The sequence below is a fragment of the Onychomys torridus genome, chromosome 5 (genome assembly GCF_903995425.1).
Source record: "Onychomys torridus chromosome 5, mOncTor1.1, whole genome shotgun sequence".
Lineage (NCBI taxonomy): Eukaryota > Metazoa > Chordata > Mammalia > Rodentia > Cricetidae > Onychomys > Onychomys torridus.
The window spans coordinates 10,865,018-10,891,317 of NC_050447.1; the positions used below are offsets into that span (position 1 = coordinate 10,865,018).

At 47.1% G+C, this 26,300-nt stretch overlaps 1 protein-coding gene across 3 annotated transcripts in view; it reads right to left on the reverse strand.

Annotated features, from left to right (window-relative positions):
- Nucleotides 1-26,300, reverse strand: part of Adgre5 (adhesion G protein-coupled receptor E5) — a 64,181-nt gene that overhangs the window by 32,862 nt on the left and 5,019 nt on the right. For all 3 annotated transcript variants that reach the window (XM_036188261.1, XM_036188260.1, XM_036188263.1), the window contains one exon: nt 18,757-19,084. The gene's annotated coding sequence lies outside the window, so the exon portion shown is untranslated. The remainder of the gene's footprint in view (nt 1-18,756; nt 19,085-26,300) is intronic.

Here is a 26,300-nt window from a genome sequence, read left to right on the forward strand (position 1 = left end):
TGCCATGCAGGTTTGAAATGAAGACAGGTTGAAGTCTTGGCGGTGGAGAGTGCTCCTGAGCACCCTAAGCTTCCTGGAGTTGTGGGTCTTCACATCTGGAGACTGGCAAGTACTTTGGGTGAGCTCTCATCCTTAGCTGAAGCATGGTGTCTGTTGAGTCCTGAAGGCTGGCTTGAAGGAACTCCCTGCCAGGGGTTAAGTCTTCAGCTCAGGGACTTCCACCTTCAGCTAGTGTATTCTCAGCCAGTTTTAAGTTGATCTTCTTTTTCTCCTCTGTGAATTTTACCGTATCCTAGGTCTGCAGGGTGCCAGCCAGTTAATGTGGACATGCCAATACGGGGAAGAATAGGGCCAACTAGAAAGGAGTGGTCAGACTTAGGAGGAGGAGGACCTCAGCCCCACTAGAAGTTCACAGTCTGGCATGGAGAGAGGGCTCAGCAGTTAAGAATGCTCAGTGCTGCTCAGAGGACTAAAGTTCAGTCCCCTGCACCATCAGGCTCACACCCACCTAGAGGTTTTTTGAGACAGGCTTTCTCTGTGTAGCTCTGGCTGTTCTGGAACTAACCTTGTAGACCAGACTGGCCTCAAACTCAGAGATCTGTGTTGCAGAATATTTGTTTAACTGTGAAAAGATGGTTTGCCACCTGAGGCACCTGACTGGTCTAATAAAAAGCTGAACAGCCAATAGCAAGGCAGGACTTCTGGGCAGCGAGAGTAAGTAGGAGGAGAATTTAGGCTCAAGGAGGAAAGAAAAAAGAGACAACTGGGAGACACCAGGGGCCAGCCAGCTAGCCAGACACAGAGGAAGCAGGAAAGCAGAACATATAGAATGAAAGAAAGGTAAAAAGTCCTGAGACAAAACATAGATGAATAGAAACAGGTTAAATTAAGTTAAAAGAGCCAGTGGGACAACCCTGAGCTAAGGCCGAGCATTCATAATTAATGATAAATCTCTGTGTCTCTATTTGGGAGATGGTTGGTGGCCCAAAGAAAAACTACTACTCCAGATCTGCCTGCCTATGCCTCCAGAGTGCTAGAATTAAAAATCCTGCTCCACCGCCCTGGCTTGCTGCTACACTCACAGTTATCAGCTCTCCCCTGGTCCACTCTCAAAGCTTAGCCTGCAGGCTGTGAGAAGGCTGCCAGAAAGCTCCATCAGGCCTCACTCAGAGGCAGGAGAATCAAGAGGTCAGTCTACCTCAACTATGTAATGAGTTCAAGGCCAGCTACGACTACATGGGAGCCTGTTTCAACAACAGTAACAAAAAGACTTAGCAAGGTGTAGTGGGTAGCCATCCCAGCCTTGGCCTGGAAGTTCCAACCCCCATTGAGGCTTCGGTAATGGTCATGCCCACAAGGCGGGGCTGAGGGAGGACACTGAAGACCCAGGATGAGAGGAGAGGTCTCTCTTGGTTCTGGGACCCTGGACGCTGGAGGTAGACCGAGCAGAGTTCTCCAGAGAACACCGCTGGACTTCGCCATACCTTTCCCAGACCCTGCAACCTATCCCTTCATTTGTAAGTTACCCCACAAAATAAACCTCCCTTTTAACTACGTGGAGTGGCCTTAATAATTTCACCAATAGCAAGGTGCCATTTGCCTTTAACTTCAGCACTCCGGAGTGGAAAGAACACAGATATCTGTGAGTTCAGGCCAGCTAGTGCTACATAGTGAAATTCTCTTGTTGTTTTCTTACTCTTTGTCTCTTTGGGTGCCTGACACCCAGCTCCCAAATAAATCACACACAGAGGCTTATTCTTAATTATAAATGTCTGGCCTTAGGTTGGCTTGTTGCTAGCCAGCTTTTCTTAACTTAAAATCATCCCATCTATCTTTTTCCTCCAGGCTTTTCCTTTTCTATTCCTATATTGTTTCTTATTATGTGGCTGTTGTGTAGCTGGGTGGCTGGCCCCACAAAAAGACAAAGAGTTAAAACAAACATTTTGGCGCCCAACATGGGGCTCAATTTCCATAGTGCCAGAAAAAGATTTAAAAAAATATGGCTAAGCCAGGCGGTGGTGGCGCATGCCTGTAATCCCAGCACTCAGGAGGCAGAGGCAGGCGGATCTCTGTGAGTTCGAGGCCAGCCTGGGCTACCAAGTGAGTTCCAGGAAAGGTGCAAAGCTACACAGGGAAACCTTGTCTTGAAAAAACCAATATATATATATATATATACGTTAAGAGTTTCTGCTGGACACTTTCTGCCTGACAGTGAACCCTTGAGCAGCTAGTACATTAAGTAGGAACCAAAAACTAAGTGAAAATGCTTGCCACAGCACAAGCATCAGCATTCTAGAACTCTAGGATTGCAGTTCTTGGTTACCTACCTCTGACCAAGCTGTGGGTTTTAGGCCTGGCTTTCATGACCAAGAAGCAGGCAGAGCCAGCCAAGAGCCACTGACAGAGGATCCAGGTGTAGGTTAGCAGTTTTAAGTTTGCTTGTGTGGTTAAAAAAAAAAACCTAGAGATTTGTAGTAAAAGAGGTCCAGGTGGAATAAACTTTAAACAGGTTACAGTGTGTTTAACAATGTGCATAGGCTTAAGAAAAGAAAAAGGGTATTGTTATAGAAAAAAATGAATAGTTTATAAAATAAAGCCCTTAAAGAGAGAGTGAAAGAAAAAGCCACATAAGAGGGAAACACACAGAGAGTCTGGATCCTGTATGTTATTGTGTTGATTTTGAATTTTTTTTTTTTTTTAATGATGAAGACCAAAAGACAGCTGCTAGGACATATGGGATTGTGAACTGGACTGCTAAACCCACCTAGATACGTTATAGCTATCTTAACTTTAAAAATGAAGTAAAAAATATATATTTGTCAAATGGAAATCAAAAATGCTTTGGAGTTTTGTTCCCACAGAGATGAAGGCTGTGGATTCCTTCAGGGTTAATATGGATCAGGTTTGATCAGGTGAGACCTCCTGAAACTTGACAGGTGATATCTATCAGCAAAGGTTACTGCTGGTCTTCTCAGGATTTGGAAATTGTCTCAAAATTTTCTCAGGGACCCTAAAGATGCTTTACCCACAGACAGCAGGAAGTAGTATGAAGAAAACCTCACTCACATTCCCAAGAGTTGGGGGTGTGGGTGGTCTTTGGTTATTTGTTGGGTTATGGATGTTTGTTATCATTTAAGGGAATATAGAATAAAAAACAACAACAATTAATCTCAGATATTTTGTATTGGCATGAATTTTGGTATATTGATACAAATTTAAAGTTAATTTTGTTACAGTGTATGTATGTTTCTACTTTTATTTGGGATATTGTGCTTATGCGGTTCATTTAAAATGCAATGTATAAGAAATGAGGTTGGCAGTTAATATATTATAATTAAACCTGTAATCACATATGTTTTCTAGGTTACATAGGTATATTTTCAACATATAAATGGTTTTCAAACCTTTCAAAGACCTACAGAATATGGCATTTAAAATATTTTGTTAACTTAGGGTTTTTCATGACAAGGAGACACATCTGCTCCTGGCAGCACCAATTTACTTCAGAGATGATGGGCATCAAAGAAACTCCTTATAGAGTTTGCTTTCAATGTGGCAAGGCTAGCCATTTGGACAAGAAGCTGCTCTTGCCTTGACTGATTTACAATATGTTGTATAAACTGGACATGCAGGACTCACAGGAAAGTGACTGCTGAACATTGCCAAAACAAGGTGGGATGGTCCTTCAGGGTTCCTGCTTCACAGAAGAAACTGCCAGATATTCTGCAGGACACAGAGGAAAGTGACTGATGAACTTTGCCAATACAGGGCAGGACAGTCCTTCAAGTTTCCTGCTTCACTGAGAAGTCTGCCAGATATTCTGGGCCTGTAGGCTGAAGATGGATGCCCAAGTGTTGTAGAGGAACTTTGGGTGACTGTCCTGGCAGCCAAATATCAATATCTCTATTGTTAGATAAATATTACATCCTTCTGGGTCTTTGATGGAGTTGATAAATTGTAGTTTTCCTTAGTTATGATAGAAGGAAAATTAGGTGTAAAATTTTGGATTCACTAAGATAAGATAGATAATGCATTATTTTCTCTGAATATGCTAACTACAAATGGACAGAATATTTTAATGTAATTCTTACTTGATAACTGTTTTTTTGTGTATGTAGTTTTATTATGTGAAAGTTAAAACCTTTCATTTTTATTTAGATAAAAGGGGATGCTGGGTAATGGTGGTGCACACCTTTAATCCCAGCACTTGAGAGGCAGAGGCATGAGGATCTCTGTGAGTTCGAGGCCAGCCTGGGCTACAAAGCAAGATCCAAGAAAGGCACAAAGCTACACAGAGAAACTCTGTCTCAAAAAGCCAAAAAGGGGGGGGGGATGTAGTAGAATATTATTTTAAGGTGTGTTACTTTTGTTTATGTTGCATTTGTTTAACTCTGTGATGATACTTTGCCTGTCTAAAACACTGGATGGTCTAATAAAGAACTGAAAGACCAATAGCAAGGCAAGAGATTGGTAGGTGGCAAACAGAGAGAATATATAGAAGGAAAAATCTGGGAGGAAAGAAGAAGTAGTCAGAAAAGGAGGAGGATTTCAGGGGCCAGCCACCCAGCCACACAGCAAGCCACAGTGTAAAAAAACAAAGAAAGGTATACAGGAATAGAAAAAGAAAAGCCCAGAGGCAAAAGACAGATAATTTAAAGTTAAGAAAAGCTGGCAAGAAACAAGCCAAGCTAAGGCCAGGCATTTATAAATAAGAATAAGCCTCTGTGTGATTTATTTGGGAGCTAGATGGAGGGCCCCCAAAGAGACAAAGAATAAGAAAACAACAACATTGTCTCTCAAAGAAAGTGTGGGGTGGGGAGGAAGAGAAAGAAAGAAAAGAACATCCCAAAAAATGCTTATCAGGTCAAGACCTGTTTGCTCATCCTACTGGCCAGTGTAGCCATACATCATCTCCCAGTTCTTTCCACAATCCTGAGACATGCACCCATTTCTCTCCTTTACACACTTGATCGCTGAGCAGCCAGTGAGTATATCACCACTGTGTACATGCTGGTGCTTTATGTAAGGACAGTATATGGGCCACCCCATCCCACCAGAACCCTGTAGGGCAGACACTGCAGAGAGGCAGCAAGCAAAGATATGGGGGTAAGAGTGTGTGGGTGTTTTGCCTATGTATGATTGTGTATCATGCATGCAGTACTCATGGAGGCCAAAAGAGGGCATCATCCTATGGAACCGGAGTTACAGACTGTTGTGAACTGCCATGTGGGTGCAGGGACTTTAACTCAGGCCCCTTTGAAGTAAATCTTTTTTTGGTTGTTGTTTTATGTTTGTTTTTGTTGTTGTTGTTGTTTTTTGTTTTGTTTTTAGGCAGGATTTCTCTGTGTAACCCTGGTTGTCCCAGAACTCACTCTATAGACCAGGCTGGCCTCCAACTTAGAGATACACCTGTTTCTGTGTCCCAAGTGCTGGGATTTAAGGCATGCACCAATACCACCTGGCATTTGAGTTAAATTTTAAGTGATACTGGAAATAAAGAATAATCTTAGTGTCCACAAAGGAGCACACAAACAAAGTCAAAATAGCTTGGCAAGGCAATTCTTTCTGGAAAAAAAGGGTTAGACCAGGCCTGCAAGAACAGTTAGTCAGCCAGGCGTTGGGGGCACACGCCTTTAATCCCAACACTTGGGAGGCAAAGCCAGGCGGATCTTTGTGAGTTTGAGGCCAGCCTGGTCTCCAAAGCGAGTTCCAGGAAAGGCTCAAAGCTACACAGAGAAACCCTGTCTAAAAAAAAAAAAAAAAAAAAAAAAAAAAAGAGCAGTTAGTGAAGATGGCTTCTGTCTTCTGCTCCTGCCGTGGGTGGTGACTGCCTCTCATCCTATTGGTAGGGGCAGGGCTTTACAATCTGCTGTGATTAATCTGTGAAAGAGGAAGAGGAAGACTCGGGAAATCTGAGTCCTTGGGGATAATTACCATTGATAGAACACACACACACACACACACACACACACACACACACACACACACACACACCACATTCACAGGGAGGAGATATTACTATGTGCTAGGTCTCAGGCTGTCCAAATATGCAGAAATGAACTCAAGCTTGACTATAGGAGAGTTTCTGGTGATTAGGTAAAAGCCAGAGTTCCTTGGGAACTTGTGAAACCAGTTCCTATCTACCAAAAAGGAGTCCTTTCCCTTACCTCTGGCAAAATGGGACATATAACCGGCTACCGGTGGCACCTATCAGCATATCAAAGCACATGCTGGCCTCCAGGCTCCTTCAGCATCACAAGTACCTGTTACACATTTCAAAGTCTACGACCATCCTAGACCTTCTCCCCTTCTCCCCTACTTAACTTCCTACAGCTCAGGGGACCCCCAACCCATCCTTATGGAATCCAGCTACTCTCCCTCCCTGTTCCCTCTCCTATAATCCCTTGCTATGCTTTATATCTTTCTCTCATTGCCTTAGTCAGGGTTCCCTAGAGGAACAGAACATAGAGAATGAATCTGTCTCACACACACACATATACATATATGTGATACACAGCATTTGGTAGTTGTTCAGTCCATGAGGCTGGATGTCTCAGTGGTCTTCAGTATATGCTGGAGTCCTGAAGAAGTAGGCTCTAATGTCAGTGAAGGAATGGACTTGCTAGCAAGGTGAAAGCCAGCAGGCAAAGAGCAAAAGCTTCCTTCTTCCATGTCCTTATACAGGCTTCCAGAAGGTGTGGACCAGACTAGAGGTTTTCCCACCTCAAAAGATCCAGGTTAGAAGTGGATCTTCCCACTTAAAATTAAGCAAAAATTCCTCACAAGTGTACCACTCCATTTTGAGGGTTTAGTTCATTTCAGATGTCAAGTTGAGAACGAAGAATAACCCTCACAATCACCACCTACTGTTCTCCTCTCTTCTCTAGTCCTGGCCAAGTTCAATCTGCCAGATGCCTCAGGCAGCCTCTCTCTCTCTCTCTCTCTCTCTCTCTCTCTCTCTCTCTCTCTCTCAAAATAAAAACCTTAACCATATCATGGAGCAGACATATAGACAGTTTCTTTACCACACCCCTGCCCTCATTACCAGGTCACCCCACCCCACCCCCAAGACCAAGATGCCTGTGGGTCTGTTATGGGCACTGAGATAAACTTCTCCAGACACGGTTTCAGGGATCAGTGTCTGAACACGAGCAACCACTTACATAGTGGAAGCCTGTCAACTGTGATTGGTTAGCACATTATCACTGATTGGACAGTTCACACCACCAGGGTCTCTGTGAGCAAGCACATTACAGGAGACATGGAGAGTGCAGAATGGTCCACAGACTACTTCAGAATTCAGTGTTCTGACTCTAAATTTAGAAGTGCAGGGTGCCAAGTAGGCTGGGCGCTGGGGCATGCCTGCATTTTCTCCTACATCCTCCTCACATACAGTATGATATGTCCTAGGGTTTTTTTTTGTTGTTGTTGTTTTTTTTTTGTTTGTTTGTTTGTTTGTTTTTTTTAAGATTTATCTATTTATTTATTATTGCTCACTCTGTAGACCAGGCTGGCCTCAAACTCAGAGATCCACCCACCTCTGCTTCCCTAGTGCTGGGACTAAAAGCATGCATCACCTCTCTACCCCACTTATTTTCAATGACACACACACAGTGTGGGGGTATGTGCATGTGGGTGCAGGTTCCTGCAGAGACCAGAGATGTTGGTTCTCTGAGAGCTGGGTGCAGACAGTTGTGAGCTGCCTGATGTGGGTGCTGGGGCTTGAACTCAGGTCCTCCATAAGAGCTGTTTAACCACTGAGCCATTCCCTAGCCCCTTTGTATTTGAGATGGAGTCTTACTCTGTAGTCTTGGCTGGAACTCCTTATGTAGTAGACCAGGCTGGCCTCAAACACAGTGTTCCTTCTGCTTCTGCTCAGGAGTCCTGGGATTAAAGGCGGCATTCCCAAGGTTGGCTGGCTAGATTCTAATCTTTGCTGATGGCACTGTCAGTACCAGCCAGGCCTTAAGGATGGCAAAGCTGCTGTTAACAGGAAGCCCAGCTTGGAGCTGGCCCGGAGCTGCACTGAGGTGTTCCTCCCCTGAGGCCCCAGGGCACTCCCAGGGCCGGTCCCCTCACCTGCAGGCCCTCTCCCACCTCCCTAAATTGTTCAGTTGTCTGCTGAGGCCCCTCCCTCACTGGGACCCTCAGCAGCACCTTCCTGCTTACTTACTGCCATTTCTGATGCTGTCGTCTGTCTGTCTGTCTGTCTCTCTGTCCGTTCTTGGTTTTTAGAGACAGGGCCTCACAATGTAGTTCAGGCTGTTCTCAAACACACTTTACCCTTGACAGGCATACATGACTATACCTGACTATATATGTATTCTTTTTAGATTTATTTTATGTGTATGGATTTTTGGTTTACATGTATGTCTATGAACCACACATGTGCCTGGTGTTATTATTCCTTAGTCACTGCCCAGCCACATGACCTCAAATTCACTGTCAGCAGTCAGGCAAAATGCTTTGTCACTCCAGGGCCTTACATCCTACGCAATCCATGTGCAGTGTGGTCACGCATTCTGCACGCAGCGTGGTCATGTAATCTCTGCACACGTGTGGCGTAGCTACATACACCCATGCCCGAGGGCAGGCTCTACCCTCTCTCCACATTCTCTCTCTCTCTCACCCCATCCACCCTACCACCCCTCCCCCCACTTTCTTTTCAGTAGGCCTACCCTCCTCCACTGTTTCTTTTCCCTAATAAAAACTCTTATAGTGGGTTCTGTTGTACCTCGTGTTTTCTCGAGCCCAGTAAACAATGCCTACAAATAAGTAACACCCACCCTTACATCAGACAGACAGACCAAGCTCAGAGCTTGAAAATAAAGGCTCTTTGCTTTTACATTCAAGATTGGATCTCTGTGGTGGTCTTTGGGGGAATCCCTGCAATCTGGGCATAACAGTGTGTGTGTGTGGTATATAAAGATTTGAATTCCTTTTCCTAAACACAAGTCTTATAGTATTTGATAGAAAAGACTCATATTTGATCTTTCTTACAAATCCCTCCTCTCCTTCCTATCATGGGGTAAGGGGGAAATATATGTTTAGTAATAGTGGAGTCAATAAGCCTGAGTTAGGCCTAGTACAAGAAATGAATTATTTCATCTACTCTCTTTGCATGGTTTAGGGGGAGCCTGCCTCCAGAGGCTTGGTTTCTTGGCAGCAGGTTGAGCTGGCCCCAATGGACTGTTAAGTCTGACCCAGGCCAGAGATTCTATTCTCATGACCCAGGCCAGAGATTCTTTACCAGTTTCTCCTTAACAGGCGCCCATTGCGACTTTAACATTCTATTTCCCTGAAGAGCTAACCTCAGAGTCATCTAGAGCCAGATCAGAGCCCAGAGCTCCCCACACACTTTGGCCTCTGGCAAGGATGAAGCTGCCAAGTGTCCCAAGGGCATTTCTGGCTTCCAGTCAATAAGGAAATTGCTTTCTCTTCTCTGCAGTCTTTACCCCTAAACTGCCAGGGCGGCTTCTACCTCCTGTTCTTACTCCTCCCCTCCCCTGAAGAGGTAACCCTAAATGGCATTATGGGGTTGGGGTGATGGATGATCTGGCTTCTTCCAGCTGCATTTGGGGTGTTGGGTGTGACAGTTTGGGGACCTATCTAAAAGACCCCAATTGTCAGATTTAGGGAGGAAAGGAAGTGCTTGCCTGGTGTCTGGAAGGAGACCCGAGTAGAAATAGAAACAACAGTTGTTAGCGTTACAGATCCTAGGTGGAGAACCAGAAGCCAGGACATACAATTTTAAAATGTCCTAGTCAGCCGGGCAGTGGTGGCGCATGCCTTTAGTCCCAGTACTTAGGAGGCAGAGGCAAGAGAGCCTGGTCTACAGAGTGAGTTCCAGGACAGCCAGAGCTACACAGAGAAACCCTGTCTCAAAAAAACCACCACCACCACCAACAACAACAACAAACAAAAAGAAAGAGGGAAAGAGAAAAGAAAATCCTAGTCAAAGTCCATTGGCATCCTCTGATGGCTCAGAGAGGCTCTGTCCACTGGGTCCCTTGTCTGTCTTTGGACTCTAGGGTTGGTCTGCAGAACCCCAGTCTGCTCCCATGCCCTTTGATAGCTGTTGCATCAGGTAAAAGTCAGCACAACGCCCTTCCCAGACAGCTCCTAGACAGGAAAGAAGAGGTATTTAACCATCAATATTGCACCTATTTCCAGGTCCATTCTTTACAGTGAACCAAGTCTGAAGGCAGCCTTTTTTTTTTTTTTTTAAGAAGCAAACAAAGTTGGGTGATGGTGTCACACATCTTCAATTCTAGCACTCAGGAGGCAGAGGCAGGCAGATCTCTGTGAGTTCAAGGCCAGCCTGGTCTACAGAGTAAGATCCAAGACAGGCACCAAAACTACACAGAGAAACCCTGTCTCAAAAATAAACAACCAAAAAAATAAGAGGGAGAAAGAGAAGGAGGAGGAGAAGGAGGAGGAGGAGGAGAAGGAGGAGGAGGAGGAGAAGGAGGAGGAGGAGGAGGAGGAGGAGGAGAAGGAGGAGGAGGAGGAGAAGGAGGAGGAGGAGAAGGAGGAGGAGGAGGAGGAGGAGGAGGAGGAGGAGGAGGAAGAGGAGGAGGAGGAGAAGGGGAAGGAGAAGGAGAAGACAACATTTAGCAAGACAGAGTTGTCTAAATGGCATCTCATATAGACTCCTGTCTAATCTCTGGGAGTGTGAGCCCTTGGACTCTGGACAATCCTTAGTCTCTGGTTGCACTTTCCTGCTTACTGTCTAAGACCATGCAGTTGGCCAAAATGATCACTTTCTTTCAGTGCTGTCAGGCCACTTGGAGATCTAGTCCTCAGGGGTCACTTGGTAGTGGGAGGAACCGCTGGTTCCTCTGGCCTGGTCTTTACCAGTTGTCCCATCGCCATGAGGCTCAGTCAGAGCCTTGCTTGACTGTGGCTTCTGTGGAAGCACTGAGAACATCTGTCCTCGGTGTTCCTCTTCTCTGTAGGCCCAACACTGGTCACAGTCACTGGGTGTGTCTCCATGGCCTCCCTGCACAAAGAACGGGGACTTTCCAGAGTTATAGAACGCTGAGAGCTGGCCCACAGTGTCTGGGACCTCACTGATCATGGATGGCAAGGGGGAAAATATTCTCCCTTCTAATGCCTCTGACCACATTAGTTTAGCCTCGAAGTATGGTCCCAATGACAAACCAAAGCTCACTTTCATCAGCGTTCACCCTGGGAAACCAGTGACTTACTGGGCTTTCATATTAAGCAAGAGTGAGGGGTTACTGGCAAAAATGTGGGTATGCAAAAGCAGCCACACCGGAAAGTCTCCACTCAGCATGCATGAGGACGATCCTCACAGCTGCACCAGTGGGGCCCTGCCTTGCGGCAAGCCTCAGGAAAAGGTATGGAATCCAGTTACAAAGGCTGCTACTACACTAGGAAGGTCAAGGACTTTTCTGAAGGTCAAGCCATGGCTTAAGAAGTCTTGGTGATATTTTAGCTTTTGTATATATATTAGCCAATTCCTGCAATGATTTTCTTGTATGCTATATATGCTTCCAAGAACTCATAACATAAACGGTACCTAAAAATACCTATCAAGTACCCATGGACAAATGGTCTCCTGAATTAAAATAAATTAAGCTCAGACCCTCCTTTTTTATCCAGCCTTAGTGGTATTTATACTAACATTATAGACTCCTAGCAGTTACCTAACCACCTCTAGGAATGTAGTTTGAGCAATAAATTCCCTTCTTCTGATTTTGGCTCTCAGTTGACCTCCTCCTTTACCACTCCCCTTTTGGGTTGTAAAAGAAAGGCTGACTGTCACTGCAGGGGCAGAACAGCCAAGTCCCTGGGGCTCCCTGGTCTGTCCAGCTGCCAAATTTAAGACCCCTTCTCAAAGAACAAGGTGGAGCTGAAGAGGCAGCTCAATGGTCAAGAGCACAGGCTGCTGTTCTGGAGGACCTGGGCAGTTCCCAGCATCTACCTGGCAGCTCACAGCTGCCTGTAACTCCAGGTTCAGGGAATCCAATACCCTCTTCTGGCCTTCACAGAAACCAGGCATACAAGTGGTCACAGACATACATGCAGGTACTCACACATACACATAGCATAAAAATACAATCTTGTTTGGAGATAGTCTCTGACTGTAGGCCTGGCTGACCTACAACTCACAGAGCTCTGCTTGCCAGTGCTTTACAGGTGCTGGGATTAAAGATATAAGCTATTAGGGCTGGGGATTTAGCTCAGTGGTAGAGCGCTTGCCTATCAAGCACAAGGCCCTGGGTTCGATCCTCAGCTTAAAAAAAAATATGAGCTATCAAGCCCAATAAATAAATCCTTAAGAAGGGAGAGAGAGAGGAAGAGAGAGGGAGAGAGAGAGAGAGAGAGAGAGAGAGAGAGAGAGAGAGAAAGAGAGAGAAGGAAAAGAGGAAAACAAAATCAAAAAACCCTAAGGTGGACAGCATCTGAGGAACAACACCCCAGTTGCCTGCTGATCTCCATAGCTGATGACGCACACACAGAGAGAAGCACAGGCAAGTCCGAGGATCGCTATCTTAACGGCATTTAAAACTATTAAATTATATTCATTATTGGGGGGAGGGCATGGCTGAGGTAGGAATGGCTCCCCCTCCAGCATACAGGTCCAGGGATTGAACTCAGGTCATTGCTGATTTGGAAACACCTTTACTGGATGAGCCATATTTCATAAAACTCAAAATTAATGAAAAAAAAGATAATTAAACTTTCACTATTTGAAATAAAGTCAGGCTCAACAATGGGGCTGTGTGGAGTCACGTGAGAGCCTGAGACCAATGGCAAGATTAGGTCTTTACATTGCTTCCTTCTGGTCTCTCCCCAACACAAGGCTTATGTATTCCACTTAGGAGGCTGCTAACCAGAGCTAGCAGGGAACTACCAGGCCTGAGAATCAGGTGTAGTGTCACACAACAATCCCAGCAGTGATGAAGAGCCAGCCCCTTGCCTCAGGATGAAGGCCTCTGTGTTCTCTGGGAAGCTACTTCAGTCAGCCCAGAGGCCCATAGCAGCATATGATGCTGCTCTGCCATGGTGTGTTTTCTGTGCTGATAACACAACACCACAGACTTCATGAGTTCTAAAGAAAGTTTTTATTAGGTCATGGTTAGAGTCCAAGGTCAGGGGAGCCACCTTGGGTGGCAGAGTCCTGAGACAGTGTAGCTCATCACATGAGAGATAGGAACCTGCAGGAGACCTAACCAGAGTCACAGGATCTCACAAAGATCTGTGACAACCTGCACAACTAGATTGTAGGACCCACCTGGTCCTGTCCTTACTAGTAATCAAGATTAGATTTCAATTGGAGGGTGGAGTGTGGCTCAGGGGTAGAACCTCTGCCTAGACCCCTCAGTGAGGGGCTCAGATAATTCAGTGATTGTAGCATATTCAGGCTTTGGCAAAATAAAGAAAAAGTCAATATGGAGGGGTGTCACCAAACCACAGACTATCACTCCAGATAATGACTTTTTTTTTTTTTTTTTTTTTTTTGGTCTTTCAAGACAGGATTCTCTGGGTAGCCCTGGCTGACCTGGAACTCACTCTGTAGCCCAGGCTGCCCTCCAACTCACAGAGATCCCTCTGCCTCTGCCTCCTGAGTGCTGGGATTAAAGGCATGTGCAACCACTGCCACTTGGCTTCCAAACCCATCTTTTTATTTTTTTTATTTTTATTTTTAAGCCACAGGATCTCATGTGTGTCAGACTCACCTCACACTGGCTGTGTAGCCGAGGATGACCCTGTACTCCCAATCCTGCTTCCACCTCCTGAGTGGTTAGATTACAAGCAGATGCTACCATAGCTATGGTGATGGAACCCATAGTCTAGTTCATACTAGGCAGGAACTCTACCAGCTGAGACACATGCCCAGCCCCTCTCTTTTTCTTTTTTCTTTTTTCAGTTTTTTTGAGACAGGGTTTCTCTGTGTAGCTTTGGAGCCTATTCTGGAACTCACTCTGTAGCCCAGGCTGGCCTCGAACTCACAGAGATCTGCTTGCCTCTGCCTCCCAAGTGCTGGGATTAAAGGCGTGCACCACCACCCAGCTCTCTTTTTCTTTCAAAATATATTTTTCTTTTTAAGTCTGTGTGTGTGTGTGTGTGTGTGTGTGTGTGTGTGTGTGTGTGTGTAGGTGTCTGTGAGTGTACGTGCCCTTGGAGACCAGAAGAGGGCATCAGATCTCTGGACGTGGAGTTAACAGGTGGTTATGAGTCACCTGATGTGGGTGTTAGGTACCCAGCTTCGCTCTTTGTAACAGCTGCAGACATTCTTCACTGCCAAGCCATCTCCAGCCTCAGCAGCTCCTTTTCTTAGCTTAAAAATGATTTTGTTTATTTTCTTATTTATTTTTTGTTTTTATTATTTTTAATTATTTTTTTAATTTTAATTTTTAGGCATTCTCTGTGTCTGTGTGTGTGTGTGTGTGTGTGTGTGTGTGTGTGTGTGTGTGTGTTGGATGTGTGTGCACATGTCCCTACAGGTATGTATACTCATACACAATTCCTTAGTTTTTATTTGTTTTTACAATGTATGTTGTGGTGGAGGTGCTGGGGATTGAGCCCCAGGCCTCCCAAATGCTAGATAAACACTCTGCTACTGCACTACTTCCTACCCTATACAAATTAGAAAAAAAAGGGGGGGCTGGAGAGATGGCTCAGATGTTAAAGGCACTGGCTGTTCTTCAGGAGGTCCTGAGTTCAATTCCCAGCAACCACATGGTGGCTCACAACCATCTGTAATGACACCTGATGCCCTCTCCTGGTGTGCAGCCATACATGGAGGCAGAATGTTGTGTACATAATAAATAAATAAATCTTTAAAAAAGGAAAAAAAAAAAGAAAAGAAAAGAAAAGAAAGAAAACAAGAAGAAATGTCAACCTTTTATAGCCAGACTCATCAGGGTCACATTTCATTGTCAGAGTCGAATTGCAGGCTGGGAAGATGGCACAGCTGCTAACCAGCTTGTGGTTCAAGTACAAGTACCTGTGTTCTGCCCCAGAACCCATGAAAAGGGCAGGTATGGTGGGGTACACTTGTAATCCCGGTGCCGTGGCGTGGAGGGAAGCAGGTTCCCTATGCTTCCAGGTGAGTCAGCCTAACCTGCTTAGCCAGCTCCAGGTTCAGTGACAAATTCTGTCTCAGAAAACAAGGTGGATGGCCCTAAGGAATGACAAGTCAGGCTGCCCTCTGGCCTTTCCACACTTATATACATATGTGTAACTCCCACACAAACATGCATGCACTCACCCCAACACACAGACAAGTCACCAAGTTCAATCTAACCCCAGGAGAGGGAATCACAGTGGTACATGCTAGGATGTGGGAGTCGGAGGGAATTATAGTCATCCATGCTTTTTATTATTACTAAATGTCTGACACTTAGAGTTTTTATAAAGAAGAGGGTATTTGCTGGGCAGTAGTGGCACACGCCTGTAGTTCCAGAGGGAGGCAGAGGCAGATGGATCTCTGAGTTCATGGCCAGCCTGGTCTACAGAGCAAGTTCCAGAACAGCCAGAGCTGTAACACACAGCTGAGGATTCAGGGCCGAGGCATGGTGCTAGACCTGGGTCAGATCTGACGAGTACCTTATGTGCTGAAACAGGGCAAGATGCCAGAGGGAGACTGGGTCCTGCAGCTCTTGCCAGGGTTTAGATGACCTAAAATATCCGCCAACAAATTATCTCCCTCACTCTCTCTTGATGTGTGTCTATATGTATTAATGTGGATACGGCTGTGAGTGCACATAAACGTTTGCACACCCGTGCATGAGAGGTCAATCTTAGCTGTTATTCCTCCAGAGTGGTTCACCTTGTTGCTTGAGACAGATTTCTCATTGTCCTGAAGCTCACTGAGCTGCAAGCGAGCCCCGGGGGTCCTGTCGTGTCCACTGTACCAGAGCTAGCTAGGGTTGCAAACATGAACTCCATGCCCAGCTCCTTAATTTATATTTTAAAGATTTTTAAAAATCATTTTACATTACGTGGATGTGCATGTTCCTGTACGTGGTATGTGCAAATGAATACAGGTCCCCAAGAGGCCAGAGGACATGGGCTCCCCTCTAGCTGGAGTGGCAGTCAGCTGTGTGCCAACTCACATGGGTGCTGGGAACTGTGGGAAGCAGAGGAAACCCTGAGTCAATGTGTAAGCAGCAGATAAAATCCTGAATGAATATGGGTTGTTGACATGGGTGTGGACATGTCTAGGGCCCCAGTGCCTCAGACTCATGGGAGCGGCAGAGCCTGTACCGGGTGAAGGCAAAGCCTTCCTCTGGTCCAAGCACAGTGTTTAGGAGTGATTCCCACAGTGTATAAACACTGTCAACCACAGCTTCCTCCAGAGGACTGCTGCCAGGTGCTGCTCCTTTACAGAGACCTCCTACTGAGATAGCCAGCCCACCTCTTCCAGCTGCAGAGGCTAAACCTGCCTCCCCAACTCAGATATACAGAGCAAACACGGTGAGTTTCTGGATTGTGTTGCTGAGTGGTTAGCATCCTCCTTCAGAACAAACACAGACCGCCAATCACAGCTTTCCTCGGCACAGGTCTGTGTGTCTGTGTGACTGTCCTTTGTTCCCTTGTTGCCCTTTCAGGTCAGTCCCTGAAGCCATGCAGAGCATGGTCGTCTGGAACAGCACACAGCTCTTCTCTGAGCCATCTCCCCAGATGCCCAACCTTCCTTTTAAAGACTTATTTATGTGTATGGATGCTTTGCCTGCATGTATATATGTAAACTATGTGTGTACCTGGTGCCCTTGGAGGTCAGAATAGGGCATTGGACCCTTGGGAACCAGAGTCAAGCATGGTCGTGAGCTGCCGAGTAGGTGCTGGGAACAGAACCTAGGTCCTCTGCCACAGCAGCACATGTTTAACCTCTGAGCCACCACTACAGCCCCACCTGTCCAGCTTTTTATGTAGGTGCCTCGGATTGAACTCTGGTCCTCAAGCAGGCACCATTTCCCCAGCCCCACCAATTTACATCTTTTAAAGTTCTTATTACTTCAGCGCCCGCTCCCGAAGGACCAAACCTCTGCTACAGATGCCCATGAGAACGGAGACACCTAAGCCAGCACAGGCAGGAGCCTGGCCGCCTCTGCCATCGCCTTCATCGTCTCTTCCTGGTGCACAGCTCCACCAGCAGCCCAGATCTCCAGGCCTCAAGTGTGTGTGTGTGTGTGGGGGGATTGTGAGTGTGTGGGGGTGTGTGGGCGTGCCTTGTGGACTCCTCTGTCACCTGGTCCCGAAGGCCTCTAATGTGGCTTTAGCTACTGAGCTTCCCTCCTCCCCTTACCCTGGCTGGTTCCCTTGACCTTGCTTTTCTCTGGGATGCTCAGTCGTACCTCAAGGCCTTTGCACTTGTTATCTGTTCCCAGATGTACACCTCACACTAGTCTGCAATGTAGGTGTTAGTGGAGGACAAAGCTGCATCTGAAGGTCCCTTTAGACAGACACTAAATTCCTTCCTGTTCAACTTCAACATACATTGTAAGGATGGGTACAGCACCTTGTCTGAGTTCTCTCTCTCTCTCTCTCTCTCTCTGTGTGTGTGTGTGTGTGTGTGTGTGTGTGTGTGTGTGTATGTGTAGTGGTGTGCATGTACACATGCGTGTGAAGGCCAGAGGTGTATTCCTCCATCACTACCCACATTTTATTTTATTTATTTATTTTGAGATGAGTCTTTCCATGTCACTATGCACCCCCAAGTGCTGGGACTAAAGGCGTGCGCCACTGTACACAGCTGTACCCAGCTAAACATCAAGGCCCGGAGGCCCTCAGATAAGTGCTCACAGATGGGCACCAGAGGAACTAAGAATGATAAACGGATTTGTCTCTTCAAAGGGACGGACATGATTACTAGCCTGGTGATCTCTGCATTATCTGTGTGGCTATACTGGATGCTTCCCAGCCCCTTATCGTGAGTTTGTCCATCTATAAGAACCTATCTCTAAGGAAGGTGTCACATGTAGTCAATCTACAGACCCCATCTTTATGGAAAATGGCACATGTACTTTGCAAAGAGTTTGAATTTTGATTTTGGTTTTTCAAGACAGGGTTTCTCTGTGTAGCCCTGGCTGTCCTGGAACTCACTCTGTCGACCAGGCTAGCCTTGAACTCACAGAAATCCACCTGCCTCTGCCTCCTGAGTGCTGGGATTAAAGCTGTGCATCACCACCACCTGGCTACAAAGAGTTCCCATGTAGTCACATCTTAAGCTTTATTGTGCACATGGGGTTGAGTTAATTATCACCAGGAAATCTTCACCAGATTATGCTGTGCTTACATATGCTTAAAATAAAAAGCTAGGGGTCAGACTCCCGAAGTTTGAACTAACATCTGTAACTTAGTCGTGTTGAACTGAACTGCTTCTTGCTCCCTTCAGACAGACCTTTACTTTCTTGACTGTGGAGGTCACAGATCCCCTGAACTAATTAGTTTTTGAGGCAGAGTCTCACTTATGTAGACCAGCCTGGCACTCATAGAGATCCACCCCCTTTTGCCTTCTGAGTGCTGGGATTAGGGTTGTATGGCACTGTGCCTACCCACATCATCATTAGTAGTAGTAGTATTGGTTTTTCCGAGGCAGGGTTTCTCTGTAGCTTTGCACCTTCCCTGGAACTCGCTTTGGGGACCAGGCTGGCCTCGAACTCACAGAGATCCGCCTGCCTCTGCCTCCCAGTGCTGGGATTAAAGGCATGCGCCGCCACCGCCGCCCACACCACCCTGTCCCCACATTATTTTTTGAGGCAGGGTTTCTCACGGAACCTGGAGCTTGAGATTTGCTAGGCGGGCTGGCTTGAGGGTTCCCGGAGTTCTCCTGCACCTCCCCAGCAGTGCTGTTACAGGTGTGCACCACTGCACACGGCTTTCTACACGTTCTGGAGACTGAACTCGGTGCTGGAGTGGCAGATGCTCCATGGGCAGGGCCCCTCTGCCGTGCAGCGGTGATTCTCGGGGCTGCTGTGCCACTGCTGCTGTGTGCGTGGCTGCTGAGTTCGCTCTCCTTTTCCCTCTTCTTCCTCCAACAAAAATATTGTCTTGTTTTATTTTATGTGTCCGTGTGTATGTCTGGGTATCACATTCAGCCAAGTACCTTTGAAGGCGAGAAGAAGGCATTAAGACCCCTGGAACTGGAGTTACAGGTGGTTGTGAGCTGCCATGTGCATGCTGGGAATTGAACTCAGGTTCTCTGGAAGAGCAGCCAGTGCTCTTAACAACTAAACCATCTCTCCAACCCCTTCCTGGGCCTTTTTAGTCACTTCCCATTTCCTGTCTCTCCTGCTGGGGGCTCTGGAGGCCTCAGCTGTCTTTCCTTTGAGGTGGTGGAACTGTGTGGCTGGGGTTGGTCCTTGTCTACTGGTTTGTAGCTGTGTGGCCTTGGTGAGCAACACACTCTGTGACTCAATCTTCCAATCTGCAAAATGGGAACACTTGCTTTTTCCAGATTTGAGGGGCAATCACAGCTGGTTTTATCTTTACCTGGTAAGGTCTTTACAAAATTTATCTTCCAGGTTTTTAAATTTTTTTTTATTTTTTTTTTATTTTTTTATTTTTTATTTTTATTTATTTATTTTTTTTTTTAGTAGCCTTAGGGCTGTGCTCAGGAAAAAAATAAGACAATGGATGAGTCTTTTCTGGAGGGAGGAGGGATGGAGGATGTTTAGATGGGAAAGAAGAAGAAGCTTAAAGGCTTGAGGATGTGAGAGCCTGGGAGAACATAACACCTCATAGGGTGCGAGCCACACACAGTCATACCAAAGCTGTGTAGGGCTATGAGAACCACCCCTATGTGGTCATAGGGAGGATCAGAGGAGCAGGGGCAGAGATGGAGAGGAGCTGGAACTCTATAAATCTAGACTGGAGAGGAAGTGTGAGGGAGAGCTGGGGGAGCTGAGCTGCTGGGGCCAGGCGGCAGTTCACAAGCCCGGGGAAAGCCCCACCTCCTTCCTTCCTTGGCATCCAAACATTTCCACATAAGGCTTGGCTGGCCCTGGCTGTGTGGGTGAGGGGGAGCTTGTGCCCTTTGAGTTCAGGACAAAAGGATTAGAAGCCCCTGGACTGGATCCCAGGGGAGCTGCTGTGGACAGAGAGGTGGGAAAGATGACCATCTGAGCAGCTTCTCTGGGGCCGCATACCCGCTGCCCACCACAACATGGGGACACCTCTCTCCCCGAACCTCATTTGGTTCAGAACCTCACGTTCAAGTGCTTGGAGTTCTCTGGGTCCCTCTGCAGCACACCAGGAAAGCTGGAGGTCTCAATTTCAAAGTCTGCCCACAACCTACCTGCTCCCATCTCCTCCACCTGGTCCAGCCCCATTCTGTGCCCTGAAAGCTCTGCATTCGGCAGGCTTCTCCCTTCTGCTTAACTGTTCTTTCTGGCCAGATCCCTCTCCAGCTCCAGAATCCTCCATGGCTCCTACTCAGTGCCAAGTCAGAGTGTGTCCCATCACCTCTGAGTTCCCTCTTCCTCCAGCCCCTCTGGCTTCTTTCTGTCCCCTGCATACTTCTGTATATCCCTTTGCCTGGCATCCCCTCCAGAGACCCTGTTCTAAAGAGGCCTGGGGACACACTGGGGACAAGACAGATACAATCCCACTCTCTATGTGGCCAGATGACATCTATACTTGTCACCCCAGTACCAGATAGGTAGAGGCAGGATGAGTCAGTTGGAGGCCAGCCTGGGCTACATGGCCAAACCCTATCTCAAAACAACAACATAAAGGGAGGCTGGGGGATGGCCAGTTGCTGAAATGCTTGCTCTGCATGAGTTCCTGAGTTTGGTCCCAGAACCGTGTAAAACGCTGCGTGGCTCACCTGTGGTCTCAGCGCTAGGGTGTGTGTCAGGGTCGGGGCTAGGGTGGAGACCTGAGGGTCCTGGAGGCTCACTGGCCTGCCCCACATACCCCTGCTTAAAACTGCTCTGAAGTCCTGGAGAGTCAGCACTCAAGAGGTGGAGGGAGGAGTGTGAGTTCACTCCAGGCCAGCCTCGGCTGTACATCTGGTTTGAGGCCAGCCTGGGATACCAGAGACCCTATCTCAAATGGAAAAACAAACACAGAACTCCACCCTTCCCTGTTTCCTCTTTCTTAACATGACTGTCATTATCGCCTTTCTTAATCTTGTTTCCTGTTGCTTGTGGAAGGGGGTTTCTTTTTTCTTTCTTTTTTTTTTTTTAAGGTAGGTTCTTACTCTGCAGTCATTAGAGGCAAGAACCAACACTCCCAGCTTTGTGTATGTGTGTGTGTGTGTGTGTGTGTGTGTGTGTGAGATGTGTGTGTAGAGCCCACAGGTCCATGTCAAGTGTCTTCCTCAACAGCTCTCTGTCTTACTTATTTTGAGACAGTCTTTTATGGGACCAAGAACTTAGCTGTTGAGTGAGCCTCCAGGACCCTCAGGTCTCCACCCCAGCCCCGACCCTGACACACACCCCAGCGCTGAGACCACAGGTGATCTACACGGTTCTGGGACCAAACTCAGGAATTCATGCTTGCAGAGCAAGCATTTCAGCAACTGGCCATCCCCCAGCCTCCCTTTATGTTGTTTTGAGATAGGGTTTGGCCATGTAGCCCAGGCTGGCCTCCAACTGACTCATCCTGCCTCTACCTATCTGGTGCTGGGGTGACAAGTATAGATGCCATCTGGCCACATAGAGAGTGGGATTGTATCTGTCTTGTCCCCAGTGTGTCCCCAAGCCCCTTTAGAACAGAGTCTCTGGGTATTTGTTAGCTCAATGAGCTGAAGGGCCAGCCCTGTGGTTTTCCTATGGCGACACTTTAATTGCTTTGTTGAGGCACAATTAATGTACCATGTAATTTGCCCAGTAGAAGCCTACAGTTAAAGGGCTGAGGGTGCACAATGGAGCACTTGCTTAGCATGCACACAAGGGACAGGGCTCCATCATTAGTGCAATAAGAAAACAAACTGAAGCCCTGTGCTGGTGCACGTCTTTGATCCCAGCACTTGGGAGGCAGAGGCAGGTGGATCTCTGTGAATAGGAGGCCAGCCTGGTCTACAGAGTGAGTAGGGACAGCCAGGGCTGTTACACAGAGAAACCTCTCAAAAAAAAAAAAAAAAGGTTGGGGATTTAGCTCAGTGGTAGAGCGCTTGCCTAGCAAGCGCAAGGCCCTGGGTTGGATCCTCAGCTCAAAAAAAACCAAAAACAAAACAAAACAAAAAAGAGGAGGAGGAAGGAAGGAAGGAAGGAAGGAAGGAAGGAAGGAAGGAAGGAAGGAAGGAAGGAAGACAATCTGGACATAGTAACCTATGCCTGGAACCCCATGTTAGGAAAAAATAATTCAGGTATCACACAAAGGAACACATGATCAATCTGTATTCAATTTGGCAGGCTATCTTTTTACAAAAAGTTGCACCACAATCTGAAGCTAGGCTGGGCCACACACTCAGCAAAATGGCACCTGCCTTCCTAATGAAGGTGGTGACTGTGCCTCATCCCATTAGTGGGAGCTGAACTCGACAATCTGACAGGATTGACTCCTCAGCACAAAGGAGAGGCAAGGCTTGAGAGAACATAGGCTGACTGCCCTCATCTCCTCCTACGGTTTGTGTCCTCTCCGGCTTTCTGAAGAGATAGCTGCAAGCCGAAGAAGGGGCCAACACTGATCTGGCTTCCTCCAGCTGAATGGGGTCATGAGGCACAGCAGTCAGGGCTCCCCTCTAGTAGGTCTATAAAAAAGACCCCCGAATGCACGGTAGTTTCCTTTGTGTAACTGCCAGGTGTCGAAGGAAAGGAGACCTTTGACTGGGGAAGTGAAGACAAGGTGATTAGCAGGACAAGGCACCCGGAGTCAGAACAGAGGCCTTTTGAGATGTCAAAATCCAAGTCCATTAGGTCTCCTGGTGGGCTCCCAAGGCCTCCATCCACTGCAGCTCCTTGTCTGTGTTTGGCTCTAAAGCTGCTCTTTTGACAGCCATTCCAGTGGCTAGAATCAATGTGGGGTCCCTCCCATACAGCTTCTGGATAGAGAGAAGAGATATTTCGCTATCATTTGTGTTTTAGGTTAAAATAATAGTGGCTCTGTTTCTCTTGGCTGCAGACAGGTTCTGAAGTGAGCCAAGGTCTGAGGTCTTAAATCTGGGCAGCATTTTTCTCACCAGGAAGAAAATCATTAGTGAGAAATAGTTGTCTAAACCACACCCTATGTGGAGTTAAGTCTAACATATGGCAAGCACAACCCCTTGGATTGTTGAGGAAACACCAATCATTGGTCTTTGGCTATATTTTCCTGCTGGGAGTTAAGACTGCATGCATGAGCAAAATGAACCTTTTCTCTTCTAACTATCAAGGCCACTTGAGTCTCTGACCCTCAGGGGTCTCCTGGGCTTGAGAGGAGCCCCTGGCCCTTTATCCTTTCCAGTTGTTCCGTCTGTGTGAGGGTTTGTCAAAGGCCTTGCTTGGCTCTGGCTTTACTCGAGGTGTGCAGGAAAGTTTCCCGCTGTACAGACTCTCTTCTTTATAGACAGGACAGGGTTTAGAGTCTGCTGGGTGAGTCTCCGAGGCCTCCCTGAACAAGAGAACAGCTGACGCCCAACAGTTACAGGACATTTTGGGACGCCTCACAATTCCCTGGGGTCTAGTTGAACATATTCTCCCCTTTAATCCGTCTGATCACATTAATATAGCCTCCAAGCATGGGATACAGAACACCCAGAGTCAGCCACCCAGTGGTCCTTTTGACTACTGTGTAATATTTAGGTAAAACTTGAGTGAAAACCTGAAGCCTTTTAAGTTCCATCGATGTAAGCAGAGGTTTAACATCAACGTATTGAGCTTTGACTTAAGAAAATTCGATTTTTTTTTTTTTTTTTTTTTTTTCCGAGACAGGGTTTCTCTGTGTAGCCTCGAACTCATAGAGATCCGCCTGGCTCTGAGTGCTGGGATTAAAGGCGTGCGCCACCACCACCCGCCGGCGACTTAAGAGAATTCGATATCATCAACTCTAAGCCTCATCTTTGACCTGCCTTCACTTACCTTCATAGCTACAGAAGCTTTTTAGTTTGGGGGGGGGGGGTTGTCTTTTAGTATCATGAGGCATAATAACAAACTCACCGGGTGTTGTGAGACTCCCCACCCCCCAAGGGACAGAGTAAGCAACATCTACCCTCTTCATAAAGTCCCAGCGACAAACAAAAGTTTGATTTCACGGAAGTTCGCCCTTCGAAAACCAGAGAGCTTACTAAGAAAGCATGGCTGAGGGGTTACTGACAGGACCGTGGTGTCCCCAAAGCAGCCCTACTGGGAAGTCTGCACCCAGAGTGGATGACGGCCACTCACCCTAATATTCTCCCTCTCTTATACTCCAGCTCCCCCATGAGACCTTGAGGCCAAGTGCCAGCAGGGCAGAACCTCACACAGCCGGCTGGGAGGAGGGGCTGGGTGCTCAGTGAGGGTCCAGTGACCCTGCCCACGCCCTGCTTCTATGAAGGAGCATCAGTAACCAACAGGTCCAGCTGTGAAGACCTCTTGTAAGCAGGCAAAGAAGCCGTGCCAATGGCAGCTGTTTGGATCAAGACAGTGCTGTGCAGCACCACTTTAATAGAAGCAAGCTGAGTCCAAACTACATGCACAGGCTAATATAATAATGGTGTGCATGCTGTTAAACTATAGGGCTTTCAAGTTCCCAAGCAGACCTTGTAGAGAACACAGTCTTCAGAGTCTTCAGAGAGTACACAGAGGGATCTGCCATAGCGGCACTTACGGTTTGGAAGGCATGTGAGAAGCAGACAGAAGCAGCAAATCACCACAAAACCCCACACATACGGTGTTTACAGGATCCTGAAGGACTCAGCTAAGGGCAGGTGGTGGTCCTGCTCTTTTCCCTAGTCTGTCCACAGAAGAGTAACTGGAATGTAAAAGCTCTGGTGCCCAGGGCTCCGTGGAGTACAAACAGAAGCAGACAAGCATGGAGTGAAGGAGTCTGGAGAAGGGAAAGGATGCTCTGTGTTGGTTAGAGGAAAGCAGGCTTAGAGACAATGGACAGCTAGAGCAGGCATGAAGACCCGGCATGGCCGGTGTCTCCAGCCGGGGTAGGCACCCACTGGCAGCAGCTTGCCCACACCTGGACGGCTCTTCTCTGGGCCCAGTTGGGATCTGTGCTTTCCCAAGTTCTCCCTGGGATGCTGCAAATCATGTGAGCTTCCCAAGTCTAGACGTCTCAGTGTCTGCTCCTTTTGATGCTTTTAGTGTTGGAGACACACGGCTGGAAAAGCTCTCAAACCCCTCTAGAAACCAGTAAATACGTCATGTAACAATGTGTCAAAACAAAACAAAAAACTGAAAATAAGAGGATGTCACAGAGGACTGGAGTTGCCTCCTCAGTCTGGTCTGAAAATGCACACACTGACTTCACCCCTTGGCAATAAAGCCTACGCTGTGTTCTTCTCTGGGTCTCATTTCTTTGCTCCCATTAGGCATCAGGAGGGTGAAGATCAAAATATAAAGAAGGAAAGAAAAAAAGAAAGAAAGAAAGAAAGAAAGAAAGAAAGAAAGAAAGAAAGAAAGAAAGGAGGGAGGGAGGGAGGAAGAAACCGGGAGGAGAAGATTGGAACGTGTGACTGGATGGCCATGGTGCGGAAAGTTCTAGGGTATCTGCTGATCCAATCAGGGCTCATGGTAACAGAAAAAAAAGCATTGAGTTAGGTTAGCATGGGTCCATGAGGAGACTGTACACATGGCCTAGGGCAGGTAAACCCCTCACTCCACCCCACCCGCAAAAAAGCAAAGCAAAGAAACAGGCAGAATTCATGGTCTCAGCCCCAAGAAAAGGGGTTACACATAGTAACTGTGAATGTCAAATGGCATTATCTGAATCCCATTTCACCTCCTCAGCTCCTGCATACACACTGTAACTCACAAAAGGAGCAGGATCGGAATGGGGAAGGGTGTCCAAAGTCCACTGGTGGTGCTGTGGTCTCTTCTCTCCACACTGTGGCCTTCCCACATTAATGAAGAAAATGCCCCCAGACTAGCCTCCAGGCCAATCTGATGGAGGCATAGTCTCAAATAAGGTTCCCTCTTCCCAGGCTTACATCAAGTTGACAGAATCGTGACCAGCACATCTGCACTGGCCTTGTACACAGGAGTCACCTGCCTGAGTGACATTTCCTTGGGCCCTCTTCAAGCTGCTGAGAATTGTTTGCCCTGGGATCCTTATTGATCCAAAAGAGTGTCATTCTGGGGAGTGGTGGGGCCTGTCTCCCCAGTGGAGGGGGTCATAACACTATCCTGGGTGAATATGAATCCTGGAGAACACCCAAATTACTGGGAAAAATATTAATCTTGGTGTCCCAC